This window comes from Sphaerodactylus townsendi, linkage group LG07, assembly GCF_021028975.2.
Source record: "Sphaerodactylus townsendi isolate TG3544 linkage group LG07, MPM_Stown_v2.3, whole genome shotgun sequence".
Classification (NCBI taxonomy): domain Eukaryota; kingdom Metazoa; phylum Chordata; class Lepidosauria; order Squamata; family Sphaerodactylidae; genus Sphaerodactylus; species Sphaerodactylus townsendi.
Window position 1 is genome coordinate 10,219,938 of NC_059431.1, and position 14,586 is coordinate 10,234,523.

General features: G+C 44.8%; 1 protein-coding gene across 1 annotated transcript in view; it reads left to right on the top strand.

Moving 5' to 3' along the window:
- The window catches only part of LG07H18orf25 (linkage group 07 C18orf25 homolog), a 36,222-nt gene that overhangs the window by 17,492 nt on the left and 4,144 nt on the right, over positions 1–14,586 (top strand). The window contains 1 exon segment of the mRNA XM_048502946.1: positions 12,251–12,349. The gene's annotated coding sequence lies outside the window, so the exon portion shown is untranslated.

The window sequence follows — 14,586 nt, forward strand, 5'->3', positions numbered from 1 at the left end:
ATGGGTTATTGTACACTGTGTAGAGGAAGTTATGTTGTACGCCGTGGGTGGACGGGAAATCGCCCCCCCCCCCCCACACACACACGTCTAGCCTGGCCTGGGCCGCTGGACTTGATGTGTGTGCACCTCAGCAAGCAGGGAGGACTCGGCTGGCGGGCCTGGTGCCCTTGCTCCAGGTGACTGTTGCCGGGGGGGGGGGGGGGCAGCAGAGATTCTAGAGAGGCGCAGAGCAGCGCATGTGGGACTTGCTGGAGGCTACATCAGGCTGGCCCCTGCTTGAGGGGATTATTCAGGTTAAATTGCCGCGTTGGCACTTTGCGATAAATAAGTGGGTTTTGGATTGCAATTTGGGCACTTGGTCTCGAAAAGGTTTGCCATCACTGGTGTAGGTTAATGTTGGCCTTCATTCATAGTCTACTCAAGGTAGGCATCATATCACCAGTTTACAGCATGTCTAGTTGTATCCCGTGGACTATATGTGTGTAAAGTGCCATCTAGTCACGGCCGATGTATGGCGATCCTTTATGGGGGTTTCAAGGCAAGAGACTAGCAGAGGTGATTTGCCATTGCCTTCTTCTGCAGAGCAACCCTGGTATTCCTTGGTGGTCTTCCATCTAAGTGCTAAGCAGGGCTGATTCTGCTTCGTTTCCGAGATCTGGCAAGATCAGGCTCACCTGGGCTTTGAGATAATCTTGGGAGGAGCACCTCATGGGTTAGAGTCCAGCTGACTGCACTCTTGGTTTGTACAAAATGGCCCCAGGTTTGGATAACAAGTAGAATAACTGGAAACTGAGCCAAGGAAGCTTGACTCCGGAGTGTTGTGGGGTTTCCGGGCTGTATGGCCGTGTCCCAGTAGCCTTTTCTCCTGGTGTTTCACCTGCATCTGTGGCTGGCATCTACAGAGGATCCTCTGAAGATGTCGGCCACAGATGCAGGCGAAGTGTCAGGAGAAGATGCTACTGGAACAGGGCCATAATGGCCCGGAAACCCCACAACACCCCAGGAATTCCAGCCGTGAAAGCCTTTGACAAAGCTTGACTCTTCCTGTTCTGGACTATGGATAAGTTCTTACCTGTCTAAATGATCTGTGCTTGTGCCTGAGCATTTTTGAGCTATGAGACACTGGAATTAGAAAATGAGGTAGTAATTATTTAACATCATAAGAATGTCAGTGAAAACAGCTTCATCTGTATAGGAGGTGGCAACATCCAGTCCATTATTCAGTTTAGTTTTTCTCAAACTGCATTCTTCGGCCCTGTGTGGCTGCTGTTGTGGGCAAAGCCTTGATTTTATAGTGACCAGTGCAACAGAAGAAGGGTTAGATTTATTTCCTTTCTTTCTCTCCTGCAAGGAGGCTCAAAGGGGCTTACAAGCTCCTTTCCCTTCCTCTCCCTACAACAGACGCCCTGTGAGGTGGGTGGGGCTGAGAGAGCTCCAAAGAACTGGGACTAGTCCAAGGTCACCCAGCTGGCATGTGTTGTAGTGCACAAGCTAATCTAGTTCACCAGATAAGCCTCCACAACTCAAGTGACAGAGCAGGGAATCCAACCTGGTTCTCCAGATTAGAGTGCACCTGCTCTTAACCACTACACACTGGCTCCCATGAGAAAATTTATTTTTCCATACACTGTTTACTGAGAAGAGGTAATTCTCAGGCATAGGTCAACTCAGTTCAACCTTCTCCGTTAACTGTCAGAATGGAAAGTGCAGGTCTTTGGTGACTTTTTGAGAGGAGGAGGCTGATCTCTGCCTTCCGTTAAAGTGAAAACTTCCTCTTTCCTTTTTGGTGATGATGAGGGCTTAGTGCTGAGTCACAGGGGTAAAAAAGAGACTTTGTAGGCCACCTGTCAACTACTGCTTGGGCGAAATTCATCAGCCCCTTTCTGGTTATTGTACCCAAAATTCACAGTCAAATTAAACCGGTAATAGATGCAAACTTATGCCCAGCTTTGAAAACTAAACTGTTCGCTTGTGAACTGTTGTGTATTTGCTGATTAGACAGATAGCGGTGAAACAATTCTATTTGAACTTTCCAATTTTTGTCTCGCTGGAAAATGAAAAAGTTGCATTCCTTTTCACCTTACAGAGTATCAATGTTTGGAGTTAAATACGTGAACTTTTTAAAAATAGTCTAGTCTACTTTTTAGAAACAAAGGCAAATTTTAATAAGCCCGTGCAGAAGAAAAACCGCGGAGCTGAAAATATTCACATGAGATCTGTGTTGATCACTTCTGGTATATAGTTTCTGTGATCGCTCACGCTCCAGGTGTCTAAATTGATCACTGTAATGTTTTTGCTCTTTTCTGAGACTCCGAACCTGTAGTGTTCTGAAGTGACATTTGTTCTGCTGCCTCCTTGCCTTCCTTAGCATTTCCTATTTATTTCCACTGCTACCAAAGACTCTCTGAGAGCCAGCGTGGTGTAGTGGTTAAGAGCAGGTGGATTCTAATCTGGAGAACCAGGTTTGATTCCCCACTCCTCCACCTGAGTGGCAGAGGCTTATCTGGTGAGCCAGATGTGTTTCTGCGCTCCTACATTCTTGCTGGGTGACCTTGGGCTAGTCACGGTTCTCTCAGGTCTCTCTCAGCCCCACCTACCTCACAAGGTGTCTGTTGTGGGGAGAGGAAGGGAAAGGAGCTTGTAGGCCACCTTGAGTCTCCTTACAGGAGAGAGAATTGGGGTATAAATCCAAACTCTTCTTCTCTTCTTTAGACATCTCAGCTGGACCTAAACAGCAGGATGGCTTAGGTACAATTGGTCAGTGTGTGAGGATGGCTCTGAGGTAAGAGGATATTTTACCCAAAATAAAGCAGTTGTTTCTCTTACATAGAAGCAGCATTCGTTTAAACGTATAGCAGCGTCATGATTTCTATATGCTTAATAAGCATAATGATTTCAGATAGGTCTTCTTTCTCTAAAGTTCCTTAAAAACACCAAGCCGCAAGGGCTTATTTTCTCACTTGCCGCTTAGGCCAATAATTTGCACAAAGCTTAATTTTCCTAATTTGCTACGTAGGCTAATTTCTTGCACGTTGGCACACGGATGTCTCACTTCACTCTTCACTCCCTCCACTGTCTTCTGCTGCGCACACTCTCTGGACTCAGCCTCACGTCCTCTGCAGTCTCTCAGCTCTGCCCCCAGCATACGGCTACCATCCAGCCATAGGGCATTTCAGACACCCATAAGAACATAAGACATAAGAACAAGCCAGCTGGATCAGACCAGAGCCCATCTAGTCCAGTCCTCTGCTACTTGCAGTGGCCCACCAAGTGCCTTTGGGAGCTCATATGCAGGATGTGAAAGCAATGGCCTTCTGCGGCTGTTGCTCCCAAGCACCTGGTCTGTTAAGGCATTTGCAATCTGAGATCAAGGAGGATCAAGATTGGTAGCCATAGATCGACTTCTCCTCCATAAATCTGTCCAAGCCCCTTTTAAAGTTATCCAGGTTAGTGGCCATCACCACCTCCTGTGGCAGCATATTCCAAACACCAATCACACGTTGTGTGAAGAAGTGTTTCCTTTTATTAGTCCTAATTCTTCTCCCCAGCATTTTCAATGGGTGCCCCCTGGTTCTAGTATTGTGAGAGAGAAAAATTTCTCTCTGTCAACATTTTCTATCCCATGCATAATTTTATAGACTTCAATCGTATCCCCCCTCAGACGTCTCCTCTCCAAACTAAAGAGTCCCAAACACTGCAGCCTCTCCTCATAAGGAAGGTGCTCCAGTCCCATCCAGCCCACCCATCTCACTCTAAATGCCTGTAGTTGAATCCTGCATTAAAACAGAAATAAATACACACAGTATTTTCTCAGCAAAACATTTCCGGGCAGCTTTTCCACTGTGGTTCTTACTGTTTTATTTTAACTGGAGGGAGGTGTAGCCGGATCTTATCGGATCTCAAAAGCTAAGCAGGGCCAGGACTTGGAAAAGAGACCTCCAAGGAAGACTCTGCGGAGGAAGCCAATGACAAACCACCTCTGCTTCTCGCTCGCCTGGAAAGCCCCTTGCTGGCGTCGCTCGGTTGCAACTTCACGGCACTTTACACACACGCATCTTAACTGGAAATGACGGAGAAATTGTTACTGTCTGTTTCTACTTCAACAAAGTCTTAAAGAAGAACATTTAATCAGAATGAGAATGCAGTTTTGTTAGCTATCTGTTCAGCTATCAGTAGACGTGCTAACTATGTACATTCCCCCAGCCCCCATGAAGCAGTTCTGGTGTCCAAAATAGTTGTACACCAGTGGCGGTGTGCAAAAAATAGTTGTCCTAACCTTTGTCAAAGGGAACAAAGACCAGGATACTTCTATTCAGATCCATCCACCTATTGACCTTGCTATCTTCATTGTTACTCCCATGCTACAGACTTCTCTGTGACTCAAATGCCAGGCTACTCTATTCAGATGGCCTCACCTTTTGACCTCGCAGTATATATACTCTGCTTGCTTTCCATTCCTACCATCAGATCCTCTGAAGATGCCAGCCACAGATGCAGGCAAAACGTCAGGAGAGAATGCTGCCAGAACCCGGCCATACAGCCCAGAAACCACACAGCACCCCAGTTGTCCTAACCACCCAATAAAAGTGTCCGCTTGGATTCAAATGGGTAATCCTTAACTAAAAGCTAGTTCTAATGGCTCTTCTCTTCCCCAAGGCATTTTGCAGCTGCTTCTGGTGTCTTTACCGTAAACTGACAGGAAGCATTTCTCTGTTTTGCTTTAAACTGTAATATAAAAGCTTTTCAGCCATCAGTCGTGTCATAAGAACATCCCAGCAAGAAAAAAGGAATGATTTGCTGCCATTTACTGAGATTTGAGTACGCCGATACAATGTTGGGGAGGGAAAACCTCTTTGATTTTTTCCTGATTATTTTTGTAGGTCTTCACGTCTCTGCGAACAGTGAGGGTTTTCCAACTCCTTCGTAGTTTTGGTTGCTCTTTTCTGCTCCTTTACACCTTTACAATGTCTTTTTTTGAGTTGGAGTAATTACAGCTGGGGGCACCATTTCAAATATAGCATTATAATAATTTATTTTCAATCTCCCTTTCTAAAAAGCCCTAACATAGGCTTGTTCCTTCCACTTTTGCTGCATGGTGAATTAGTATTTTATTGTGCTCTCCAGCCTATGTCTTCCAAGATTGTTCTAGAATTTAAGCCAAGGAGGATCATCAAGTATATGAAGCAAAGGATTAGCCCTATGGATGATTTCAAAGGACTGATGGAAGGCCATTTTCTGGTATACCCTTTTCCCCCCGAATATAAGACATCCCCGGAAAATAAGACGTAGTAGAGGTTTTGCTGAAGTGCGAAATATAAGGCATCCCCCAAAAGTAAGACGTAGCAAAGTTTTTGTTTGGAAGCATGCCCGACGAACAGAACACAGAAAAATAAGACATCCCCTGAAAATAAGACATAGCACATCTTTGGGAGCAAAAATTAATATAAGACACTGTCTTATTTTCGGGGAAACACGGTATATCCCTCCCTCCCTCTCTCTCTCTTCTCCCCCCCCCCCCCCCCCCGCACTCCCCAGCTGCACACTTCTGACTTGTATCCCCACGTTCTTGTTTCTTAATTAGTTTTAGAACTTCACCTTGACTCCTCAAATGCTGTGCCCAAAAACAATGGCTCAGGTGTTGGGTATCTTGGACAGCTTCCACTGGGAAGGCCAGTACAAAGAATTTGTTAACCTCATTTGGAAGTGAGAAGTGCTCTGGATTGAGTCCATGACCCAGTAAATGGATGACTAAGCATCAAAGGCAGATTTTGAAGACCTAAATAAAGTATTAGTGTTTTTTTCCCCCTGGTAGTTAACAGCAGTAGGTTAGACATTTTTATTAGCCTGTGTTATTTCAAACTGAAGACAGCAAGAGTGATGTAGTGGTTAAGAGCTGCAGACTCTTGACGGGGAGAACCTGTTCAATTCCCTCCTCCTCCTCCTCCTCCTCCTCTTCTATGTGAAGTTTTCTGGGTGACTTTGGGCCGGTCTCAGTTCTCTCCAAACTCTCTCATTCCACTGAGAGGCAGCCAATGGCAAACCACCTCTGAGCGTCTCTTGCCTTGAAAACCCTACGAAATCGTCACAGGTCATCTGTGGCTTGACGACACGCACAAACATACACACATATTTCAGGCTGCCTCAGCGACAACTGGTGTTGAAAGATTACACACTCTTTACATTGTTAAGTTTCCACCTTAACTTTTACTTGAGTGCTTTTGTTTCTTCCAGAAGTATACAGGATGTTCTCCAGACAGTCACATCTATATTCCCCCTCTTTAGAACTGGCTCGGTACTGTCTGCTGAGCACTAAATAGAAACTGCCTATTTTCTTAACCCTCAATTGTTTATGCAAAGCCTGTCGAAACAGCTCTCTAATTTCATCCTTCCACCTCTGGTTTCGGCTTACCATCTTGGCTGGCCATAGTAGAGCAAGCTGCCTCTCCGTTGGCTGCAGGGGCTAATTTATTAATTGTCTGGTCAACTGCCAAAGTAACTTCCTAGAGCCTTAGGTAGAGCAGAAAGTCAGCTTCCCATCTAACCTCAACCCCAACCCTGAACTTAGCTTCTTTGTATCTGCGTTTAGCTTTTGGTAGACTGTTGTGAGAATGTTTTAGATCGGGGGCATCAAACTGATTTGTTGTGAGGGCCAGATAGGACATAAGCGTGACCCAGAATCATAGAGTTGGAAGAGACATACAAGGGCCATCAAGTCCAACCCTCTGCAATGCAAGAACACAAAATCAAAGCACTCCTGACAGATAGCCATCCAGTCTCTCTTTAAAAAACCCCGAAGAAGGAGACTCCCCACACTCTGAGGCAGTGCATTCCACGGTCGAACAGCCCTTACTGTCAGGAGGTTTTTCCTGATGTTTAGGTGGAATCTCTTTTCCTTCCCCTTGAACCCATTTCTCCTGATTATAGTCTCTGAAGCCACAGAAAACAAGCTTTCTCCCTCACCAACATGACATTCCTTCAAATATCTAAACGTGGCTATCATGTCTTGGTCAGGCAAAGCTTGGGGTCGGGGGAGGGTGACTGCCTTGGCTGGCCCCAAAATGGCACTGGACTGGCTAACCCGCAGTAGGGTGGGTTCACTGTCTTGAGAAGGTTTCTCAGGCCCCCATGCCAGCTGGGGGGGGGAAGCCCCCTACCAGTCTGGCCCAGCAAGCCCAATGGCTCTTGGCCTGAATTACAACGTCATGAGTAAAGCCAGGTTATCTTCTGTTACTTACGGAGATGGCACACTTGGTATTTTTCTATGCAAATCTTGTTCTGCTTCAAAGGGCAGCTGGGTTTTTTTTCCTAGAAGAGGCAAGTGGTCAGAGTTAATTTCTCAACACTTTGTTTTCATTGAATAGTAAGTTTATCCTTGCATGGCTCAGGTTGTTCAGATTGGAACAGAGCTTTCTTATCTGTAGTAGAAATGGTATTCCGTTGTAGCTTTCATTGTGTTCTAATTTCATTGTGTTAATTTCTCAACACAATTTCATTGTGTTAATTTCTCAACACTTTGTTTTCCTTTAATAGTAAGTTTATCCTTGCATGGCTCAGGTTGTTCAGATTGGAGCGGAGCTTTCTTACCTGTTGTAGAAATGGTATTCCGTTGTAGCTTTCATTGTGTTCCAAGTAACTGCAACTAGATGAACTTTTCTCAGGATAAGTCCCCAAGGGAGTTAGGTAGCGTATACCTGCAAATCTTGCTGGAATCCCAACATGTGTATAACCTGGTATACAGAATAAAACACTCTGCCCACTAGCCATAGGATTAAAGCGCAGGTGCTATTTTAATAATTGACTGGTGATTTTATGTAAATGTTAAAAGACATACATGACAAAATGAGCAGACAGAAACTTGTATCTACAACAAGAAACTGGTGGCAATTAACCAGACAGGAGAAGAAGAGGAGGAGGAGGAGGAGGAGTTTGGATTTATATCCCCCCTTTCTCTCCTGCAGGAGACTCAAAGGGGCTTACAATCTCCTTGCCCTTCCCTCCTCACAACAAACACCCTGTGAGGTGGGTGGGGCTGAGAGAGCTCCGAGAAGCTGTGACTAGCCCAAGGTCACCCAGCTGGCATGTGTGGGAGTGTACAGGCTAATCTGAATCCCCCAGATAAGCCTCCACAGCTCAGGTGGCAGAGCTGGGAATCAAACCCGGTTCCTCCAGATTAGATACTCGAGCTCTTAACTTCCTACGCCACTTCTGCTCCTTCTATAGAAGTTTAGACACAAACGGAACGTCTGCGGACCCTTGAAGAGTGACCAGCAAAGTGTAGCACTAGATTAATGAGTTGAAAACGTTTCTACACAAAGGTTGTAAGACTTAGATCACTAGCGAATTGAGTCATAGTCTGCCGCAAAATTGTTTGCATGGGTCCGACCAGAACGCAGTTCCACCGTTTGAAAATCACGTTTTCTTGAAGGCTTCTCCAGTGGTGAACTGTCACTCCTGCTTACAACTTATGAGGTGGTATTCCTCTTTTAAACCTCCTCCGCAGTCTGTTACTGAATTAACAGAGAAAATTGGGGAGGGAGATGGATTAGAGATGCATCACTCGTTGCAAGAGGCAGACCCATTGGTAGCTTCTCAAATTCCCTGCCAGCCTGCCTGAAGCATGGAATTTGAACCTTTGTGTTGTAAGTAAAGCGCAAATGTGCTTGAGCCAACATAGAGTTCAGCTCTTCAGTGGACTCCTAGAGGTACTCTTAACAGGGCAAATATGGCTACAATAAAGGCTCATGGACTTCTATAGAAGGCAAAGACGGAGTACACCACAAGGTAGTATATTCCACTGTCCTTACTGTCAGGAAGTTTTTTCCTGGTGTTTAGGTAGAATCTCTTTTCCTGTACCTTGAATCCATTACTCCTGGTCCTAGCCTCTAGAGCAGCAGAAAACAAGCTTGCTCCCTCACCAACATGACATCCCTTCAAATATATAAACATGACTATCATTTCACCTCTTAACCTTCTCTTCACAAACTAAACATCCCCAGCTCCCTAAGTCTCTCCTCGTAGGGCATGGATTCCAGATCTTTGACCATTTTGGTTGCCCCACTCTGGACCTGTTTTAGCTTGTCAGTATCCTTCTTGAATTGCAGTGCCCAGAACTGTATACAGTATTCCAGGTGAGCCCTAACCAACGCAGAATAGAGAGGTACAATTACATCCCTCGATTTCTCTCCCATGTAGGATATTGTCATGATGTTTTGATAACTACCCCATCAGTGTGTGCCGCGTCCATTCCAGTGAGAGGTTATTTGCAGCTCTTGTTCAGTGAATGCAAATCAACCGGGAAGTATTGTGTTTCTTGGAATGCTCTCACTTCAGATGTCGCTGTGTTCTGGATGAGACAATAACTTGAAGCTTTCTGGTGTGGTTTCCATGACATGCTGCAGAGGCCATATGTTTTTCAATTTGAGATGCAGAACATAAGCTTGTTTTTAACAAAGCAAGTTAACGTTTATCGAACTTTTACAGCAAAATCAAAGGCATCAATCTGCATGCATGGAAAAGTGACCAAGGAAAACCAGCATGGTGTAGTGGTTAAGAGCAGGTGCACTCTAATCTGGAGAACCAGGTTTGATTCCCCACTCTGCCACTTGAGCTGTGGATGCTTATCTGGGGATCTAGATTAGCTTGTGCACTCCAACAAATGTTAGCTGGGTGACCTTGGCCTAGTCACAGTTCTTCTGAGCACTCTCCGCTTCACCTACCTCACAGGGTGTTTGTTGTGGGGGAAGGGGGGGGAGTTTGTAAGCCCCTTTGAGTCTCCTTATAGGAGAGAAAGGAGGGATATAAATCCAGCTCTTCTTCTTATCCCCTCTGCCTATCCTAAAACAAGCAACAGAAGTGAAAATGTTCTGCAAACCTTCACCAGAGTCCACAGTTTCCCCCTGAATAAATAGCTATCTTCGTTGGCTTATAACCGCAGAACATACATTATTTTTTTAAATAATTTTTATTGTATCATTTGAATATTACATTTTATATTAATGCTTTTCTTCATTCGTTTTCAAACAATACATTTTCCCCTTTTTCCCCTCCCCCTATATTTTTTCATAGTTTTATCAAACAAACAGCAGTAAGTTTATTCTTTGTGATCTCCTCTCCCATTTCTCCTCATTGACTCCAGCTTCTTTCATCCAGTCCGTATATATGGTCCATATCTTCAAGATTTCGCTCTGTTTATCTTGCCACAGTTTATTCTTTGTTATTATTTTGAAAATGTCCAGTGTCACGTGTTCCCAGATACATTCCAACCATTTCTGGATTGTCCATTTTTTCTTTTCTTTCCAGCCTAAAGCTATTGTTGCATGTGCTGTTTTGATCATTATTTTATACATAAAGCTATGTTTTTTATCTACCCTCCTATCCTCCATTACACCCATGAACATTAAGTCATTATTTATCCCAATATTAATCTTCACCAGTTTCTCGATATATAGCATTACAGTTGTCCAAAATTTTTCTCTTCTATGCATTCCGTCCACATATGACTATAATATGCCGTCTGATCACCACAGTGCCAGCATTTAGGACTAAGTCCTTTAATCATATATGCTAGTTGTTTTGGTGTTCTATACCATTTCAATATCACTTTTCTTTCCAACTCCATATATTTCTCAATCTTTATGTTTTTCCAACTGTCTATTAAATGGTCAGTTTTCCCAGTGTCTAGAAAACCTTCCTTCTCCCATTTTTGATTCCAGAACATACATTCTGTACTTGATTTTTTTTTCATTCAGCAGCCTTCCAAGCATACAAACGAATATAGTTTGCGAAGCATTCCTCAGTACAGCCAGTTAAGAACCACTTGACTAAGAGAGACAACCGTTCTGAGAAAATGGCATGTTGTTTTTTGCTGTGGAGGTGTGTGAGTGGGTCAAGAATGGCCACTTGGGAAGGGGTAATTGGACTGCAGGGCTGTGCATCCTTCCTAATGGGGGATGTTTAGTTCAATGGATGCACCTCTGAGTAAACCCAGATAAGACTTGAGTTACAATTTTCCTCTAAATAATATCAGTTGGCTGATGGAGCAGCAGACAGATCAGCGATCAAGAGTTTGTTGGTGTGTTGGGAGGTGTTCCGGGCTGTGTGGCCGTGTCCCAGTAGCATTTTCTCCTGACGTTTCACCTGCATCTGGGGCCGGTGTCTTCAGAGGAAGGATCAAGAATGTGTTCTTGTCCCTTATTTCCAAGTGCAAAATACCATGACCCAATATTTTTGAAGACGCAGCGCTTTCCCTGAATTTTCAGCGTTCAAATAATTTCCAGTGCATGCAGCTTGCTCACAATCCAGTACAGAGGCTGACAAAGGGTTTGTATATGAGGTGAATTGATGTCAGCATGGAGTTCCTTACGAGCTGTGCAAAGCAGAGAGCTTTGAGATGTGTCAATTATTCCTGTGTCTGTTCACATATTTCTATGAGTCTTTGCTGGATGAACACTGGTTAGGGATGCTCTTGGCTGAGTTTGAATTGAGCAGGGGGTTGGACTCGATCATGCTGGCAAGGGCTGATGGGAATCGTAGTCCATGAACATCTGGAGAGCCGCAGGTAGCAGACCCCTGGACTAGATGGCCTGTGTGGCCCTTTCCAACTCTATGATTCTTTGATTGGGTTAGACCCAGTCATCTTTTCAGTAGTGAAAGAGGGAAACTGAAATCCCCTTGCCCATCCAAATCTGCTATGCTGGGGAACATGGGACTGGAGGATATTCGGGGAAGATGGAGCAAAATTGCTTGGCTGGATTCAACCCATTGACTAGTCTGTCGTGAGGAAAGCCTGCTTGTGCTGTATCATTTTTTTTTTTGTAAATTTAGTCATACGATAACACACCATCTGGAAAATGAAAATGAATGAAGCTCTTCTCCTCCCCCTCCTACAGTGGTGTAGTGGTTAAGAGCAGGTGCATTCTAATCCGGAGAACCAGGATTGATTCCCCACTCTGCCACTTGAGCTGTGGAGCTTATCTGGTGAACTAGATTAACTTGTACACTCTAGCACACGCCAGCTGGGTGACCTTGGGCTAGTCACAGTTCTTTGGAGCTGTCTCAGCCCCACCCACCTCGCAGGTGTTAGTTGTGAGGGGGGAAGGGAAAGGAGATTGTAAGCCCCTTTGAGTCTCCTACAGGAGAGAAAGGGAGGATATAAATCCAAACTCTTCTTCTTCTTCCTCCTCCTCCTCCTCCTGCAGCTAAAAAGTGATCCGTATTGAAACATATGAAATTTTGTTTGGCTTTTTTACAGTGAATTTAATGATGGGGCCACACAGTCAGAATGGCAGCTGTGGACGCTGGAGCATTGCATGCGCAGAAAAAGTCCAGCAGTGACAGTGCTACTTGAAGGGTGAGTCCATATTGTATGCTCCGGTAGTTCCAAAACATTAAGTGACCTCATTGATTTTCTTTGCAAACGCTCAGAGGCTGCATGGAATGGGCTTGGTACTTGGAACCTAAATTTTTGTGCAACAGTTGGCCTTTTCCCTGGGCCAATCATTACACTGAACTTCTGGACCCAGAATTTGAGAGATTTTTCACTGAAGGCCTAACAGTAAAACTAATTTGGCTTGGGATCTATCTGTTAAAGCTGGAATTGGCGCTATAATTATATTAAGTGTTCATCATAATTCCGTCATGCCCACAGTCTTGTGGTTACTTGCTGGAGCAAACATCTTGCCCCTTTGTAATAATATGATTCAAAGGGGTTTGACTAAACTTGTGGCGAAATCTATGCATTCGGCTTTGCATGCCCTCTTGCTTCAGTGGAACATACTTCCTTCCTGCCACTCAGATCCAATAACATTTAGAATCCTTGCATTGGAGCCTTACCATTCCTGCAACACAAACTATGTTCCATTGAAGAACTTCTTCCGCTGATGGAATAGTCATCATAGGGCGATTCCGCACACGAGTAAAATAGGTTCGACCCAGTTCCCTGAGAAGGGTACTAACCTAGGTCGAAGCCATTGTTGTTCCCCACTGCAACTAGCTTGATCCCAGCTTGGTGGGCGGAATCATCCTGTGCCTCTTCACCGCTCCCTTCCGATTGGCTGCTGTTCTACGGCCATGTTCCGTCTATCCCCACACACGTTATTAAAAAAACTGCCACAGGAATGGAGAGACAAAGGTGGCGTTTTTTGATTGGCCAGCTGTACGCATGCCCGAAACACTCAGCTGTGATTAGCTGGATGGGGGACTCCTGGCACCTGAGATTCCGCACTTTACCGGAGTCGAGCTGAATTCGAGCGTGGTTCCCTGAAAAAGTAGTAGTTCCCAACTGGAGTCAGAAATTTGACCGTTACACGGGGCAAAGCTGGTACAAAACCACGTCGATCCCAGTGGTTGTGCAGAGCACTTAGGTCGAACGCAGCTCGAACTTAGGTCGATAACGCAAGTGCGGAATCGACCTATAGTGTAGTGGTTAAGAGCAGGTGGGGTCTAACCTGGAAAACCGAGTTTGATTCCCCACTCCTCCCCCTGAGTGATGGAGGCTTATTTGGTGAACCAGATGTGTTTCCACACTCCTACATTCATGCTGGGTGACCTTGGGCTAGTCACAGTTCTACCCTTGAGGTACCTTGTGAGGTGGGACTGAGCAAGTCCTGACAGAACTGTGACTAGCCCAAGGTCACCCAGCAGGCTTTATGTGGAGAAATGGGGAACCAAACCCAGCACTCCAGATTAAAGTCTGACACTCTTACCCGCTAGCAGAATGCAGTGCTAATTGATTCCCACGCATTTGACTGGACTCAATGAACTGCATGTTGAAGTAACCTTGACTACCATTTTGCAGGCATAAAAATGAATCGTTCTCGATTGCAGTTGTACCATTTTATGCTGATGCTATTCTTCTGGCAGATTGTAATGGACCAGGCCAGTCTAGTACTTGGAAAGGAGATCCCTTGAAGAAGAGCCTAAACTGATCTTGTCCTCCAAGCATGTTCTTTCTGCTAGGCAAGGACTGCCAGCATTCCTGTGCAATTCCCCAGCTGTGATCTGCTGGCTGTGAAGCCGAAGTTTTAATCACAAGCTCTCCCTTCTCTTTACTGCTTTCTTTGCATAACTTTGTTGTAGCCTAAATGAATCCTATTTGTCTTCCATACATCCGCTTTGACTGTGGCTGTAGCTTTTTGGAACTTTAAAAATTGCAAAAAGCAACCAAAAAAAACCAAACAAAAAATTCCCCAAACCTACAGCCATTTCTGTTGCATTTGGGAATGGAGCTGTTTACATATAACTTGTTTTAGCTGTAACTCTTATCGTTGGTGTAGTACAGTGTTTCCCAACCTTTTCTATGTTGCGGTACCCTTGACCTCGCTCTTCATATCTCAGGGTACCCTTGAGGTTCGTTTGATTTTTTTTTTTTGCATTTTTAATGGTTTTTTCCCTCGTTTTTGGCCTGTAGGTGGGGGGAGTGGCAAGCAGGGGGAGGGGAGGGGAAGCAGCGTTGACAGCCACGCTGTTTGATTGCCTAAATTTGGCGTGGATTGGGGGGATTTAAAGGGAGCGCTCCCTTTAAATCTACCCCCCCAATCCACGCCGAATTTAGACAAATAAAACAATGCTTTTTTCAATGTCGTTTAA